Source organism: Sinocyclocheilus grahami, unplaced genomic scaffold (assembly GCF_001515645.1).
Source record: "Sinocyclocheilus grahami isolate Dianchi unplaced genomic scaffold, SAMN03320097.WGS_v1.1 scaffold431.1, whole genome shotgun sequence".
Taxonomy (NCBI): domain Eukaryota; kingdom Metazoa; phylum Chordata; class Actinopteri; order Cypriniformes; family Cyprinidae; genus Sinocyclocheilus; species Sinocyclocheilus grahami.
In genome coordinates this window covers 179,567-196,194 of record NW_015505610.1, presented here as the reverse complement: position 1 = coordinate 196,194, position 16,628 = coordinate 179,567, and positions in this window count along the sequence as shown.

Sequence of the window (16,628 nt, the reverse complement as noted above, 5' to 3'; positions counted from 1 at the left end):
CTACCCAGCCCGTCTCGATGGCTCCTTCGAACCGTCAGGCTCGGCTATGCGATTCAGTCGCCCGGCGTCCCCCCCCCAAGTTCAGTGGCATCCGCTTCCACAACAGTGAAGGCGGCCGATGGTCCTGTCTTGCGGGCGGAGATCGCAGTCCTACTGGCGAAGGATGTGATAGAGCCGGTCACTCCAGCCGATATGAAGACGGGGTTTTACAGCTCCTACTTCATTGTACCCAAGAAAGGCGGTGGGTTACGACCAATCTTGGACCTGCATGTCTTGATCCGGGCCCTTCACCGGTTACCGTTCAAGATGTTGACGCAGGAACGCATCTTCGGGTGCATCCGTCCCCGAGATTGGTTTGCAGCGGTTGACCTGAAGGACGCGTACTTCATGTGTTGACCCTTCCGCACCACAGACCATTGCTGTGGTTCGCGTCCGAAGGACGAGCACATCAGTACGATGTCTTACGTGTCTTCACGTAAGCTACGTAGGTACCCCTTGTTCCCTTGAGAGAACAGAGCATTCACATTTTCAACTACCTCGACGAAGCAGTCTCTGGATCAGTTGTGCGAACACAGGGATTTGGTGCTCTCACACCTCAGCTTGTTGGGCCTTCGGGTCAACTGGGAAAAGAGCAAACTCTCCCCGACGCAGAGGATCTCTTTTCCTGGTATGGAGGGGACTCGGTAGGAGCAGGATGGCGGTCCCACTGAAACAGTTTCAGAGGCTCCTGGGGCATATGGAAGCTACGGCGGCAGTCACACCGCTGGGGTTGCTCCATATGAGACCGCTGCAGCACTGGCTCCATGGCCGAGTCCCGAGGTGGGCGTGGCAACGCGGCACCTTCCGGGTCCAAGTTACACCGGCCTGCCGCCAAACCTTCACCCCGTAGTCAGACCTTGTGTTCCTCCGGACAGGAGTGCCCCTGGAGCAGGTCTCCAGACATTTGTATGCATTTCCCCCAGTGAGCCTTCTGGCACAGTTGCTGTGCAAGGTCAGGGTGGACGAGGAGCAGGTCCTGCTGGTGGCCTATTGGCCTTCCTGGACCTGGTTCCCGGAACTAATGCTCCTGTCCTTTTTGCAGCAAAGGGTTGGAGCGAAGGCTGGCTCCCTCCAGCCTTAAAGTTTGTTGTTGCAATCGGCGAAAACCTGAATATGCGCCTGCTGCCTACTTATACTCACGCTGTGATCAGCAGCAGCTGGATGCAATAATCGCATGCCAATGTGCATTGGCTCGTTTAGTTTACACTCGAAGTAGATTGGTCCCTCTAAGCGAGATCCCAATTTCGTCGGTCCTCTGACGTGACGTCTCCGTTCCCTCCTTCAGGGAACGAGGGTTAAATTTTTTCTGAGAATGTACTGACCCTGTGTATTTTTTTTGATACAGTAAAGCAGTGAAAGCATTTTAGTCACATTGTTAGCTGACCAAATCAAATGTTTGACGTCTGTTTCATTGAAATGTGCCAACATCCTTTCATTTACACCATTCTGATGTTGTGAATGTGAGTTTCATGCAATTATGTAGAGTAAATTTTTTTTTGTATTTATTGATGTATTATTAATGAATACACAGTGAGCCATTACAATATGATAATCATATTTCTGCTGTCTTTAATCCTTAATGTGCTGAATGTGAATGCAAGAGAAAAAAAATCATAGAAATTAAATACTTTAAGTATAAATGTAATGAAATATTAAAGTTGTGTTTCATCATGTGGATCCCAGGTCATTCATTATGCTATATTACTGTAAAAAGATTACTGCTGGATGCCATTAGAGTAAATGCCCTTGAAAGACCTGAGAAAAATTATCCTCATGGAATGGGGCTGTTTTCTGCATCTGCAGTGAAGCCTGAAGGCAACACACACATATCTATGGGATATTAAACAATTCTATTGCCAAACGATCCTTGCTTGTTACCTTAGCTCGTAGCTTACGCATAATAATTACCTCTCTTTCAAGAGCTGACAAATCATCAAATTTTGTATTTCACCCGTGGCCAGGGAGAATACAAAAATTACATATTCAATTGGTAATATACCCTGACATCAGCTTCTCGCTGGTCGAGTAGCTGATAAAAGTATAAACTATTGAAAGTCAAAGTCAGTTTTGATCAGGTGGACCTCGAATTCTCAGATCGAGTTCTTTTAAAACCTGAGCTAGAAATAAACCTGAATGAATTAATAATGATTAATTCCCTTACAAATAAGTAAATTATTACAATTCGCTGGTGATAATTATAAAATAATCCCGACAGAGTGATCAGGAGCCTGCCAAGAAGCCATTATATAGCTGCTTACGGAAAAAAAAAAAAAAAAGATGCACTTGAAATATTGATTTGTCTAAATATTTTCTTATGATGTCAGATGAAAGACGGTGGCATAAAATGGGACTACATTAAATGCACAATCCAGCAAATATGGCGTTAGTTTTCCATTTATGTAAAAGTTAACTCTTTTTTTCACCTCTGTGTCCCGCTGTATCAAAAAGCTGTGTCACATGTTGGTTGTGGCCAGTAGTTAAGAATTTGAGCTTCTAATGCAGAGGTTAGAAGGTTCAATTCCAGAAAAGGGTGACCCAATAACTGGAAAATTACCGTCATCCCACTTCTGCCCCGAAACGGTTTCACCTTTGAGCAAGACACTTAACCCATGGCTTGCTCCATGAGGATGTGATTTCCGTACTGTGAAGCCTTTTTGGCTCAAAAAGAATCTGCTAACTGACAATAGGTTTAATTAATTGTTGCAATGTTGCTACATATGTTAAAAATAAGTATTTAATTGGTTTGCCTTCACTTCTGCAGTTCTAGATATTTGTTTCCCATTTGTCACAATTAGTGCACAATTAAAAAAAAAAAAAGTTGCAAATTCTCAGTAAATGAACAGCAATTTATTTATACCTGGTAAATAATTAGATATAAACAACATATATACAACAGAAGCAAATAACTAAGTAAATAATCCCTTTTCTACCAGAACAAAACATTTTAGCTCTTCTGTTAACTGAATTCCTGCAGTCATGCTCAATTAGCATCGCATGAGACATTTAACTCCATTATAATGCAAGTCATATGCCAATTGAAGTTTGGAAGTTTTGATGCTGATTACATTTGGTTGTCATCAGTATAGAATTCCCTTTGGAAGGCAGAGAGTAGCATTGGGGAAATATAACATACAATTGAAAAATGTTCTACAAGATAAATGAGTGACTTTGGCAGTGTGGGGGCAACTGCTGAAATGTCTTTTTAACAAACCAGCCAAGAAAGACAAATATAACTTTTTGTTTACTATACTATAAAATTGAGAGCATGTAGAAGCTGCCATACTGAATGTGAATAAATCCGTCCATACAGATATCCTTCATGCTGGAAAATACATTATCCTGTCAGTTATAGATTACACTAAAAGGTTTTAATACAGAACTGAATAATTTCCCTAGGACAGGTTTGTACTGTAATATTCACCATACATTTCCACCATCTGTATAATAGATGTTAGCATTCAGGAAGTCTGTATCATGTCTTAACATTTAGCTTAAAGCTTCCCTGAATCATTGGTTGTTACTGCAGTAGAGCCTGGTCAAGAAGGCACTGGCCTTGCTGAGCCTCATAAACCCCAGAGTCATTTCAGTTAAGTTCATCTCTACAATGAGGACTCTGTCAGCCTGAAACACTGCTAACAAGAGTTGATATAATTCAACTTCAGCCTTTTTCAGTGTGGATGTTGACACAGATGGATTTACTATGTATACAGTTTTCCAGGGTTAATCTGATAAGCTTTATGAAGTCCTTCTAATGAAATCAAACCTTATACAAACAAAGGAAGTGTGCCCAGTTTATTGTGTTTACATTTGTGAGACGTTTATAGGAAATATTGAGAAAGAAAAGTTTAAACAAACATCTCACTTTTTAAGAGTCTTGTGCTATAGTTTTCTTTATTTACTTTGGCTTGTGCCTTTTAATGTTCACATTATTATTGGTGATAATAATATATAGCTGATTTCTATATTTATATGGTTTATTATTATTATTATTGTTATTATTATTATTATTAGTAGTAGTAGTAGTAGTAGTTTATACAAACAAAGGAAGTGTGCCCAGTTTATTGTGTTTACATTTGTGAGACGTTTATAGGAAATATTGAGAAAGAAAAGTTTAAACAAACATCTCACTTTTTAAGAGTCTTGTGCTATAGTTTTCTTTATTTACTTTGGCTTGTGCCTTTTAATGTTCATATTATTATTGGTGATAATAATATATAGCTGATTTCTATATTTATATGGTTTATTATTATTATTATTGTTATTATTATTATTATTAGTAGTAGTAGTAGTAGTAGTAGTAGTAGTAGTAGTAGTGGTGGTGGTGGTAGAAAGAGTGGTAGTAGCAGTGTTGTTATTGTTAAATACAAATATTAAAAAAATATATATTTTTCATTAGTTGAAATAAAGCTGAAATATGAATTATTAATGAAAAACTTTAATGAAAATAAATGTTGCTTTGCAAACAAAAGTCAAATATAGTCAAATAGTATACAGTATACAGTATATACTATATACACTCTGGTGTGAATATGAGTTTATGAATATTGCTCATCCATATTAATCTCAATCTTAGAGAGAGAAGTGAAGTGACTTGTGAATGTGACAGAACACAAGAACTGGCCTTGTTTGCAATTGAGTTAGACTGTAATTGTGATTTGAAGTCAAACAACTGCAAGTCATTTCAAAGATTTTGTTTTCCCTTCAACAAGTAATTAAAGCAATCAAGCTCTGGGTGGTGCAATGCAAACTACAATTGTAAATATTAAAGCCTTTAATTAATTCATTACCAGTTACCCCATTGGAGGTTCAAATTACTATAGCGACACATCATCTGGCATGTGGTATCTATTGTAGACTATAGGAATTTCATCAGTTCCTGTAATGCATTCCAATCATATGTAGATGAATATCACACTCTGTTCTTCTCATTAATGGTATGCACAGCTATAATATTGATATGATCCTTGTGAAGAGACATGTCGAATCTTCAGTGATTCTCCAGAGGGCTGGCTGGGTGATGCATTGGTTGTGGCTGGAGGCCTGCCGGTGCATTGTAACTATCAATATACATGTGTATCAGTACACAGTCTATAGCCAGCCAGTCTTCCAGTGCAGGAGCACAAGCCGCATTACCATCATCTAGATGTGTCAGCTGAGCCCAGAGGCCTTGAGACGTCTCTTTTTAAAAATGTTACATGACTGTGTACCAGAAGAGTGAGTGGAAATGAAACACACACCATTTTTTAGGTACCATATTTAAAAGTCTTTACGATTCATCTGCACTGAGAGGAAAATGCACTTCTAGTATTCAGATGCACTGTAATTAAAAAAAGTGCTAATGAGCTATGCATGAAGTAATTGCAAATTTGACTGAAAACAAATGCCTTTTTTACTCCCTGCTGGAGATGAAAAAAAATTAAAATAAAAATCTTTCTCAAGAGCAGTATAAAATTGGTTCATCATTTTTGTTGTTGGTTTCTGCATTCAGATGGTCTTTATAAAGTGTTGTGACCTCAGCATGACAATTTGTCCAGTGGTAATCTAAATGTAGTCACATATCCGGAGGGACCGACCACAGGGGCCAATTTACTGGCGCAGTCGACTAATGCTCACTTTAATGCTACTAAATCACACATTCCCCATAGGCTGTTTCTGATGACTATAAAATGATAGTGGGAATTAAGTGTTAGATATGCATGCGTGATTTCAGCTAAAGGAATGCATGTGCAGAAATATTTTTATCACACTTTTTATTTCTAATAGACCCATTTCCGTCATTTTGTGGGGCATTACATCTTAATCAAAAATACATGGACTCCAGTTTTCTTAACTGTGACTACATTGCAGAGAAATGAGGCTCTTTGATTCATGTTTGAAATTAAAGGAACATAGTTCACCAAAAATCTAAATTTGCTGAAAATGTACTCCCCCTCAGGCCATCCGAGATGTAGATGAGTTTGTTTCTTCATCAGAACAGATTTGGATAATTTTAGTATTACATCAATTGCTCACCAGTGGATCCTCTACAGTAAATGGGTGCAGTCAGAATGACAGTTTAAATAGCTGATAAAACATAACAATAATCCACAAGTAATCAATATGACAACCAGTCCATAAATTAATGTCTTGTGAAGTAACAAGTTGCATGTTTGTTATAAACAAATCCTTCATTAAAGGGGTGATATGATGCTTTTTTAAAGATCATTATTTAGTGTATTTGGTGTAACAGAACATGTTGACATGCTTTAATGTTCAAAAAACACATTTTTTTTCAAATACTGTACATTATTGTAGGTCCTCTATGCCCCACCTCTCTCAAACGCTTCGTTTTCTACAAAGTCCCTCCTTCTGACAAGCACAGTCTGCGCTGATTGGCCAGCTGACCCAGTGCATTGTGATTGGCCGAACACCGAAACCACTCGTCAGAAATGTAACGCCCCTTACCATAATCGTGAGCTTCATCTTTCAAAATAAATGTAAAGACAGAGCCCGAAAGGGGAACAGAGTTGCGTGACAGACACAGTGATGAAGCTGGTATGTGTTTGCAGCACACAAGCCACGGTTAAGACAGCTGACTTCCTGTCTTAGAACTTAGACTCTTAGTCTTAGTCTTAGACTTAGTCTCTCTCTCTCTCTCTCTCTCTCTCTCTCTCGCTGTCTCTCACACACACACACACACACACACACACGCGTGCGCACACACACACACGATATGCGCAAAACTCCGCATTTGAATTTTTGCAACTTCAGGGATCTTATCTATGCACAATCAGCTTGTAACACTCCAAAGAGAAAGGAAAACTTGAAATCGCATCATATGACCATTAAGGCATTTTAACTTTAAACCATTGCTTCTGGTCAAAATATGAGTCTATAATTCATAATAATGTTTCCTCAAGTAAAGAAGTCTAACACCTGTTGTCCTCTCCCATCAGAATCCACCAACATATTTGTCATCATCTTGAATTCTATTACTTGTTTACCCTTGTATACCCATGATAAACTTGCTCAACCTTTCTCTCTCACCCGTATAAATAAGCTGTGACCATAGAAATGTCAGCTGATGGTAAAATGTGTTACAAGGAATGCCACATGAACTAAGTAGAGCACATTCAATTTAAGCATATTATGACCTGATTTTCTTTCTTTACACTCTTCAAAATAAGTCTCTAGAGATGTGTATGAAAACCAATGCCATTTTATTAAAGTAGATATGTGTCACCATAGTCATACAGTCAGTTTGTTCTATATTAGTGAACTTTATGTACATGAGAGCGAGTAGCGGCATTCAGAATGCCTTAAAATAAAAAATAAAAAAAATAAAAAAGTATATAGGCTGCTAAAGTGCAGTCAAGATCTGTCATGGTAAATTGGGAAAACAAATGCATAATCAATGGGTCTGATATTGATGAGGTGCTTTTTTTGTAAAGCAAGTAAATTGTAGATATTGTGTGTCCTTCATCTAGAAGACAAAATGATGGATGGATTAGGATTATTTATATTAGTAATGAAAATAAAATATAATACACAGTGGTATTTGATGGTTGTGGTGGGCACCAGGTAAAATGAGTCCCCAGCAGACTGTGCTCGAGTGAGCCAGCATGTTGGTTATTCATATGCAGGCCTCCGGGTAAAAGTTCAACAATGAAATACTTTGTGTATTCAATGTGTTGTTTTAACTGTGGGACTGCTGTTCCACCGACTTTGAAATACTAAACTCAGACAGTCGGAGGATCCTGGTTAAGGTGAGGCGTAATTTGGGTCTTACTTGAAAATCCTGTTATCCTTAAAACTGTTGCCAATTTCCAGTTGCCTGCAAAAAGAAAACAATGCCGGAGTTTCAGTTACAGAAGCAAGGTATTAGCTGAAATGGAGAGTGGAACATGATCCTCAGCTGCGTGCCTGTGTTTATTTAGCAATCCTGGGTAAGTCTGGCTGGAAGAGACAGACCATAAATGTCATCAAGTGGAGACTGTGTTTTATCTTCTTTGGTATAGTGGATCCATGCGTGGGATGGCATTCATTAGACATTGTAATAGCTCACTTTAAATCTTTATGGGTCACCATTCTGTGTCTTATTCAAGCACTAAATGCACGTTTTACTTAAATTACACCATGATATAATTTCATATTTCTTGGTTCTTGGTGGCTGCACTCCCAGGACATTAATCTGGTTCAACTTCCACATATAAAGTAAGTTTTTGGGGTCGACCACTTGCCATTAAATTCACATACCTACAGTATGATAGTCTTTGTGTTTCTTTGAAGTCGCACTTAAATGGGAGAATCATATCTACTAATGTTTCACTCATTTCAGTCTAACGTGAACAGGAAATGGGTGATTTTCTGCTGTTTTAACTTCTTCCCAAATTTGTACCAGTTTTATTAGAGGGCCTCAAAGAACGAGGACACTGAAAGTGGTGTTTGGTAGGCTATGATTACATGGCATTCTGGATGCGTTTTGTGGTTTGTTACACCCCATTTACCTTTTGTTGCTTAGCAAAGGCCTTGCTGCATACAAGACCAACAAGTGACAAACTTGTAGACTGAAGGTAAATTGAAAAGATATACAGTTTGACTATTACAATATGAGATTTGCAATGCATGATTATCTGAATTTAATGATTCTGTGTTTCCTGAAACTATTGTTAAAAGTAACATTCGCAAACAGCATTACAAACTTACATGGTTGGAATTACATATTTTGACCTGTGGTTAGAAGCGTAATTTCTTGTTTTCATGTGGACTTAAAGAGACAGTTCACCCAAAAATGAAAATTCTGTCATCATTTACTCACTCACATATCATTACAAAACTGTATTAATTTCTTTATTCTGTTGAGCACAACAGAATATATTTTAAAGAATGTGGGTAAGAGTAAAAAAAAAACACTATGGAAGTCAATGGCTACCGTCAACTGTTTGGTTACCCACATTCTTTAAAATATCTTATTTTTGAAGATGGAGTGCTCATGTGCATGAATGTGTAAGGGAACCATGGAGTATGACGTGAACCTAATGAAGCCCAAATAAATCAAAGTTACCGGGAACAAAAATAATAAGGGAGTCATCAGATGCCATGTTTGTTACATCAGCATCTTTGAGATCTCCAGTTGATTAGTTAGAAAACGTTAGTACTCCACTACCTGTGTGTGATTTCAGTAATGATAATCCTATATTGTTGAACCACTGTGGGTCAAGCAACAGAGGTGCAACCATGTTACTGCGATTTCTGCAAACAGTTGTGACTATTTGTTTAGTTTCTAACAATGAATTGTACTTCAGTAATAGTAAGTAGTAATCACTGCGGTACACTGTGGGACTGGAGGCACTGCCCTGACATTTATTGGCACTTTTGTTTAGTATTAACTCATTATCAGTATTTCATATTTTTTAAATATCATGGTTATCATAAATGCTGGTATTTTGAGACACCCCTAGTAGTTTTTCTACAAAATTTGTACTATTTTCTGATTGAAAATTAGTTTCAATCCAGTCTGAAATATCATTTAGGAGTTGACACTGTTATTAAGGACATGGAACTGGTGTGTGTCGCCTCAACGTGGGTTTGTTGCACCTCACATGGAGATAAGCCTTGCTTTGGTTTAATGTGGGGAGCTGCTTCCTGTCTCCCCTCCTCAAGTAGGTCACAAATGGTCTCACTGCAGACTCTGAGAATAATCCCATCTCTTCGTAGTCTGGGGGATTGTGATGGGAAGGGGAAAAAATCCCTTTTTCCACTGATGAAGCTCTGAACCCTAAATATTCTGTACCGACAGTTTGAGGACTTTGTGATAGGTAATTCATGCTTGTAAGCGACAATTTGCATAATATGGTACAGAGGGAACATTTTTAAATAATTGCCTTGTTGATAGTGAAATGAGTAAATGTAAGAAGTGTGCAAAGTGTACATTCTAGAGGGCCTGGAGTTGTAATAACATCATCCATGTATATATGCATGCCGGTATGGGGTAACAGTCAGTTTCCTCACTTAATACAGAACTGTAATTAACCTGCCTAGGTTTGAGAAAATTTATTATATCACTGGACACATGTTTGTGTCATAGTCTCGGTCAGATGGTGTATAACCCTGGGGAGTCTTGTAATAGCCCTGCATCCAGGTGGGTGTATTGATTAAAGCTGTACTGCACTTGGAAATATGTAAATCTGTGCTAATTAGTTTTCATTCACAATGAAGGCCAGTGTCTGAAATGCCATTTCCAGGCTAGCTTAATAAAAGACAGGCCTGTTGCTTGATCACATAAAAGTAATTTACAATGGGAGAGAGCGAGAGTGGGAAAGAGACAGAATGTTCTTTAAACAGGATTTCAATCTGATCATCATTATAATAAGTCAGCAGCAGTCATTAGGGAGCATATATCAAGACTGAGAGATTAATGGAGCTGGACCTGATAAATTCCTGTTTTCCGTCAAATCATTGGGTAGGGTTTGTCTAATACTCACATAATTAGCTTACACCGTTGAGGAGTGATTGATATTTGCTGTGTTGCTGGGGAAAAAAAGAGGGATCTAGTGGTAATAGGATGTGCAGCAAAGCTATTATCTGAATATATACACACTACTGTTCAAAAGTCTGTTTCTTTAAAGAACTCTGTAATACTCACAAGGCTGCATTTATTTGATACAGTAAGAATTGTAATATTGTGAATATTGTGTAATTTATGTTAATATTATTTTACAATTTGATATAACTGTTTTTTTGTTTTTTTACTACATTTTAAAATTGTATTTATTCCAATGATGACAACGCGTAATTTCCAGCAGTCATTACTTCAGTCTTCAGATCATTCATATGATCCTTCATAAATCATTCTAATATGCTGATTTGATGCTCAAGAAACATCATATAATCACAGCTGAAACAGTTGAAATATAAATCTTATGTAACAGTATAAAATACATCTGCTGCTACTTTTGTTCAATTTAATGCAATCTTGTTGAATAAAAATATTAATTTCTTTAAAAAGAAAACAATAAAATAGAATAATAAAATAAAACAAAATAAAAAACGTACTGACCTCAAACTTTTGAATGATATAATCTGTATTTGTTTTATAAAAAAATATTAAAGTAATTATTTTTGCCTTTACAAATACATTAATTAGCTTTAAGCACATTCCTAGTAATAATAATAAAAAAAATAACACACTTGGTGTGGCTTTAGTTAAAGAGCTGTTGAGTGTTATGTGCTGAAGGACAACACTGGAAGGCCTAAAATGTGGAGAGTTGTGTCAGGCTGTCTTATCACAGTATAGATTTTCCATGTGTCTACAGTTGACGATTGAAATTCCGCAGACCGGGTGACCCAAAAAAACTCCAGCTGGGACTGTTGTGCATGCCATTTTGATGTAAATGTATTGGTTGTGCACATTTCTGGTAACTTACTGCTCTCCCTCCATCTCATCCCCCAACCCCCCCCCCCCCAAAAAAAAATTAATATCTGTCAACAATTTTTTTTAAACAGTATATCTATCCTCCTGTGACTTTAGTGTAACGTGTAGTTTAACAGATGGCAGACAGTGGTAGCCTGTTGCCCGACAGAGAACAAAGATAAAATATCTGAATACTTAGGACCATGTGATATTTCAGTTTTTCTTTTTTAATAAATCTGCAAAAATGTCAACAATTCTGTGTTTTTCTGTCAATATGGGGTGCTGTGTGTACATTAATGAGGAAAAAAAATTAACTTAAATGATTTTAGCAAATGGCTGCAATATAACAAAGAGTGAAAAATTTAAGGGGGTCTGAATACTTTCCGTACCCACTGTAGGTAACATGAATACCTGTTGTTTTATTGTCAGGAACAAGATATGTTAATCACTATTCTCGACTGAAATAACATCTGCAGTGTTTTACAGCACATCTTCATTAGAAAAACTGAGCAACTAAAACAGAGATGCTTATGGTGAAATAATCAGGTGAAATATCTCTGAGTCCATTGATAAACCATCCGGCTGCATCCCTACACTTTCCTAGCTGGCGTAATCTGTTTCACCTTTTAGGGAAATTTTTCCGCAGGCCCCATGGTCCACACAAACACAGACACTGTAGTTAAAAGCCTTGAAGATCAGGAAGAAAGCCTCAGCCAGGCAGATAGAGTTTCTTTTTAAAGACCTGCCGGGATAGAAGTGTTACAATCAGCGGGAACAATCGCAAGAATATTCCGGGAACCTTCAATCCAAGGGGCAGAGTAACGGGCATGGCGATCCATTTCATCCATCAGGGATGATGCATGCAGGAAAAGGAGTTATTTCTTAATCAGGTTAGGCCTCTCTCTAACCACAGCACATCTCCTGCCTCCGCTCTCAAACACATCCATCTTGGGCTGGAGAGGTAATGTGTTCCTAAGTGAGTTAACCCACTACACAAATTTGATTTGGTCCTTAAACATTACATCACTCTTTGTATCTCATTATTAATTAGCTAGGATTATGCTTCAGACGTTGTGTTTAGAGTTCCTCAAGGTTATCGGAAGAGGTCCATTCATCCTGTGCTGTATTTAAATTCATGTGTTTAATTAATATATAGCAGACTTTTAAAAGCCTACCAACAGAAGACCTTTCATGAACCTCATATGAATCTTTGCTTATCAGCTCTGGTTCATTTTCATATGATGATCCATATCTTAGAGAAATCAAAAGTACAGTGGTGAATGGTCAAAGCCTGCACTCATCTGTCAAAGTGTCAGTGTTGCTCTTTTTTTGAGGTTCAATTGTTATGTGAGAGATCATGTGGCACATGTTCTTGATAGTCTCATATGAAAATAGATTTGCAGATCATTTGTGGTTAAAATGTAATATTTGTTTCTGTTTCAGCTACCTCTGAGGAGCTGCACATTTACATGCACAAGAATGCACTGATAACTACCAAAAATCAGTTTATTAAAATAACTTCTAACTTCCAAAATTTCAGCAATTTCTGCATACTCCAATGAAGGAAGATGGTTTAATGACTTCATTACCACGTGGCAAATTCTCACAACACAACCAAATACAGAAATGCGCTGCAGATTCTCACAACTCAACCAAATACAGAAATGCGCTGCAAATTCTCACAACACAAACAAAGAAATGTGCGACTTTGCACCGCCAAAAAAAACACACCTTATTTAAATATTGCGTGGGAAATACAGATCCGATCAGTTATCCAGATCGAGAAGTCAGCTGATGTTGCCAAGCGTAAATGCACCGTGTCCTGATTGACTGATGATCCGATCTGCTTGATCAGATCACGGTGATTCCATGTTAATGCCAAGTGTAAACGCAGCCTAAGCGAGATCCCAATAACCGACGTGACTCTGAGTGACCGACTGAAAGGGAACCATTCATTTTGCCAAAAAAAGTTCACTGTAAAATCCTCTGAATCTCAAATTTCAGACCATCACGATCTATTGCAGTTAGTGGAGGGTTTCCTCACTAAAGCATAATGGTAATTACGGTCAACAGTGTTGGAAGGGAAAGATGATACTGGCCTCTTCACTTGTTTTATGGAGTCAGCTTGAGCACTTTATGTTCCTTGAACTCGCTTGGAAGCTTGAACACCCTAAAGCCTGGCCTCCACATCTTTGGAATGAGATCTGGAAATATTCAACCCTCCCTCAGCCCTCTTTCCTACTGTGTAGTAACCTACTGGGAGTTGTTCTGAGACATTGAACTCTTTCTCCCACCCCAAATCTTTAGTGCGTTAATGGACCCTTTGTTTGTATGAAATTCTCTCCAGTCCGCAGGCCATAACTGAAAATGAAGCAATGTGTAAGATAATTAATTTTCAATTTTTTTCTTGTGTCAATAACAGCTGTTTAAAGTGCCAATTAGCTGAAATTGCTCACACCTATTCTGTGTGGAATGAGCCAAACAAGCTTGCATAAATCTAAACGTATTAAATGAACTCTGTAGGATTTTTAAATAATGTGAAATCTGAATCAATTAAATTACAACTAAGACTGAGCCGATACCTTGAAATATATATACAAATAATCAGATGCCATTATGCCCTATATTTGAACTTAGCAGTGTTAATAATTACCAGCAAATTTAAAATGTGTTACTTTAATTCACTAATGTGTAATAGTGTGAATACATAATGCCTTTTAGTTAAATTGACACTGATAATATAATGCTATACAGGGGCTTTATGCATAAATGTGGGTTTTATCTGAAGGGAAATTAATATGCATATTAATTAGACAGAGGTTTGGAATGATATGAGGGTGAGTAAATAATGTTAGGATTTTAGTTTTAGGTGAATCATTAATTTAACATTGCCAGTCAACAGTGAAATCCACTTCCTGCAGTACTATTTGCAGGAAACGTCACTCCGGAACAACCTCAGGTTAACTGACCTGCTCAAGGCCACAATGTCCAGCATGACTCGAAATCCTGGAGTTCACTTTTACGTGGGCATAAACCTACAGTCTGTTTTAACACCCCAAATTCTTAATGATTTGGCATGCATCATCAATATAGAAATACAGAATTTCCAGAACATACAGAAGTCCTTCTTATGAATGCAACAACACCAAATATTATGTGCTGTCACACATTTTCATTAAAAACTACTTTCTCTGAATCAATAGTTTTCCATATTGAAAAAGCTGAAAATGACATTCAGGTGGCTTAAGGCCTTTTAGCAACTCTCCACTGTGCTAACAAAAACTGTACAATGATGCAATTCTAGATAAAATAGGTGCTCATCAACTTCTCAGAGACAGTGTGACAGTCAGACCATGACACATAAACTGCAGTAAATAAAAATTCTAACTCAATGTCTGGCATAACACCCATTCCAAACCTGTGCTGACAATTTATTAAGCAAATCATCTTGTATTTACTCTGAAAAATGTGACCCATATTTGTGGTCATACGTCAGGACTGACATATCATTATGGTGGTTAAACCGGAGCCTTTACTGTAAACTTTCTGCCCCACAAAGCATTCAGAGGGGTGATTATTAAATATAAGCAATATCATAGCAAGTGAAACAAGACAGCCCATAAACCTGGTAATTCAAGTTTATTACTGTTCCTGTTACAGTACCCACAGAGAGAGAGAGAGAGAGAGAGAGAGAGAGAGAGAGAGGTGAAGAAATACCTTTCCAGTACCTATTCAATGCCCAAATTCCAGGAATCAACGTGAAACAGTGACATTTTTCATAATGTTATTTACCCATAAAACTCTGTAATCTGTTTACATGGCTTTTAACTCTGCCTTTGGAAAGTGCTGTTTTAGTACACTCACTGGGAGTGTATCGCTACTTCGCCACTATGAATATATTTATTTATAAAACTGTGCATGTGAATCTCACTGCTCTCCCCCTTTCACTGTTTTTCCATTTAGCAAGGGAAAAAAAATAAACCACAATACATTAATTTCTTTTCTCAATGTAGCCATGCATCTGTGCCAAATAATTCAGCAGCCCCATGTTGAAACATACAATGCAAGTCCATGCAACAGCTGATGTACATATGATCATATTAAACTGACAGAAAAGCAATAACACGATTATTTAATAAACAGTTGTGTTCATTTAAAGCTTCTCTTCAGGCATTACTGCCGGAACTAAAATCAAGAGCACATACTGGATATTTATTTTTAGACCTGCATTAAAGGCATGTTGTTCTTCCCTCTGTTGGTTTAGAACAGAAAATCAATGTATGGCTAAAAATGTAAAAATAATCAAATAAAACTAGAATAGGACAGTTTGTCAAGATAAACTCTGAACGTTGGCTTGAAAATAATTTGTCTGGATGGTTAAAAATTGTTTGCAGGCTAGGCCGGTTATGTAAATCTTATGCAGTTTGAATGCTTGGGCAGTTTGAAAATGATTTGAACTTTGAAGGTCTGTAAGTCGTGTGTAATTTATATGTAGTTATATGCTTTACTAGGGGGTTGTTAATGTGTTTGGTGGTGGTTACTAGGAAGTTGTCAGGCAGTGATTGCTACAGTAGGTTGTTGCTGAGGAGTTTTAAGTGTCAAGGCTGAAGGTCGGGGCGTACTGTGGTGAATGTGGCTTGAAAGAGTTACATTTCGAAATATTGGTCCTAACCCAAGTTTGTACAATAGCATTGTGTTGTCTTTGTCAAGTGAACATAATAAATAGACACAGATGTTCCCATGGCTCTTTCTCTCCAATTACACCCCCTCTGTCTCTTTCTACCCTTTTCTCTATTTAGCCTGCCCCCTCCATCCTCAGGTCGCATGACTGACAATGCCGTGTTTGTTCACTTCTGGGAATTTTAGGATTATGTTATTAAATGTAAATATCAGCATATCCACTCTCTCTCTGTTCGTGTGAGGGGAGGTTTGAGACTCTCACCAAACAAAACTGTAAAGTGTGGCTGAAGATGGCCTCAAAAACAAACAAACGAACAAAAAGAAGCACATCTAAACCAATCCCATTAATTAAAGGAACAAAATAAACCAGCTAACCTGTTTTTAGTGAGGAAAAGGCATCTAGACGTTCTGATATTGTGTTTTGCGCACTGGTCCATGCATAGACTCAAGGACATGTGGTCTTAATTAGAAGTTCCAAATTGATGTAAGACATTCTTCCAACATTTATTTATTTACC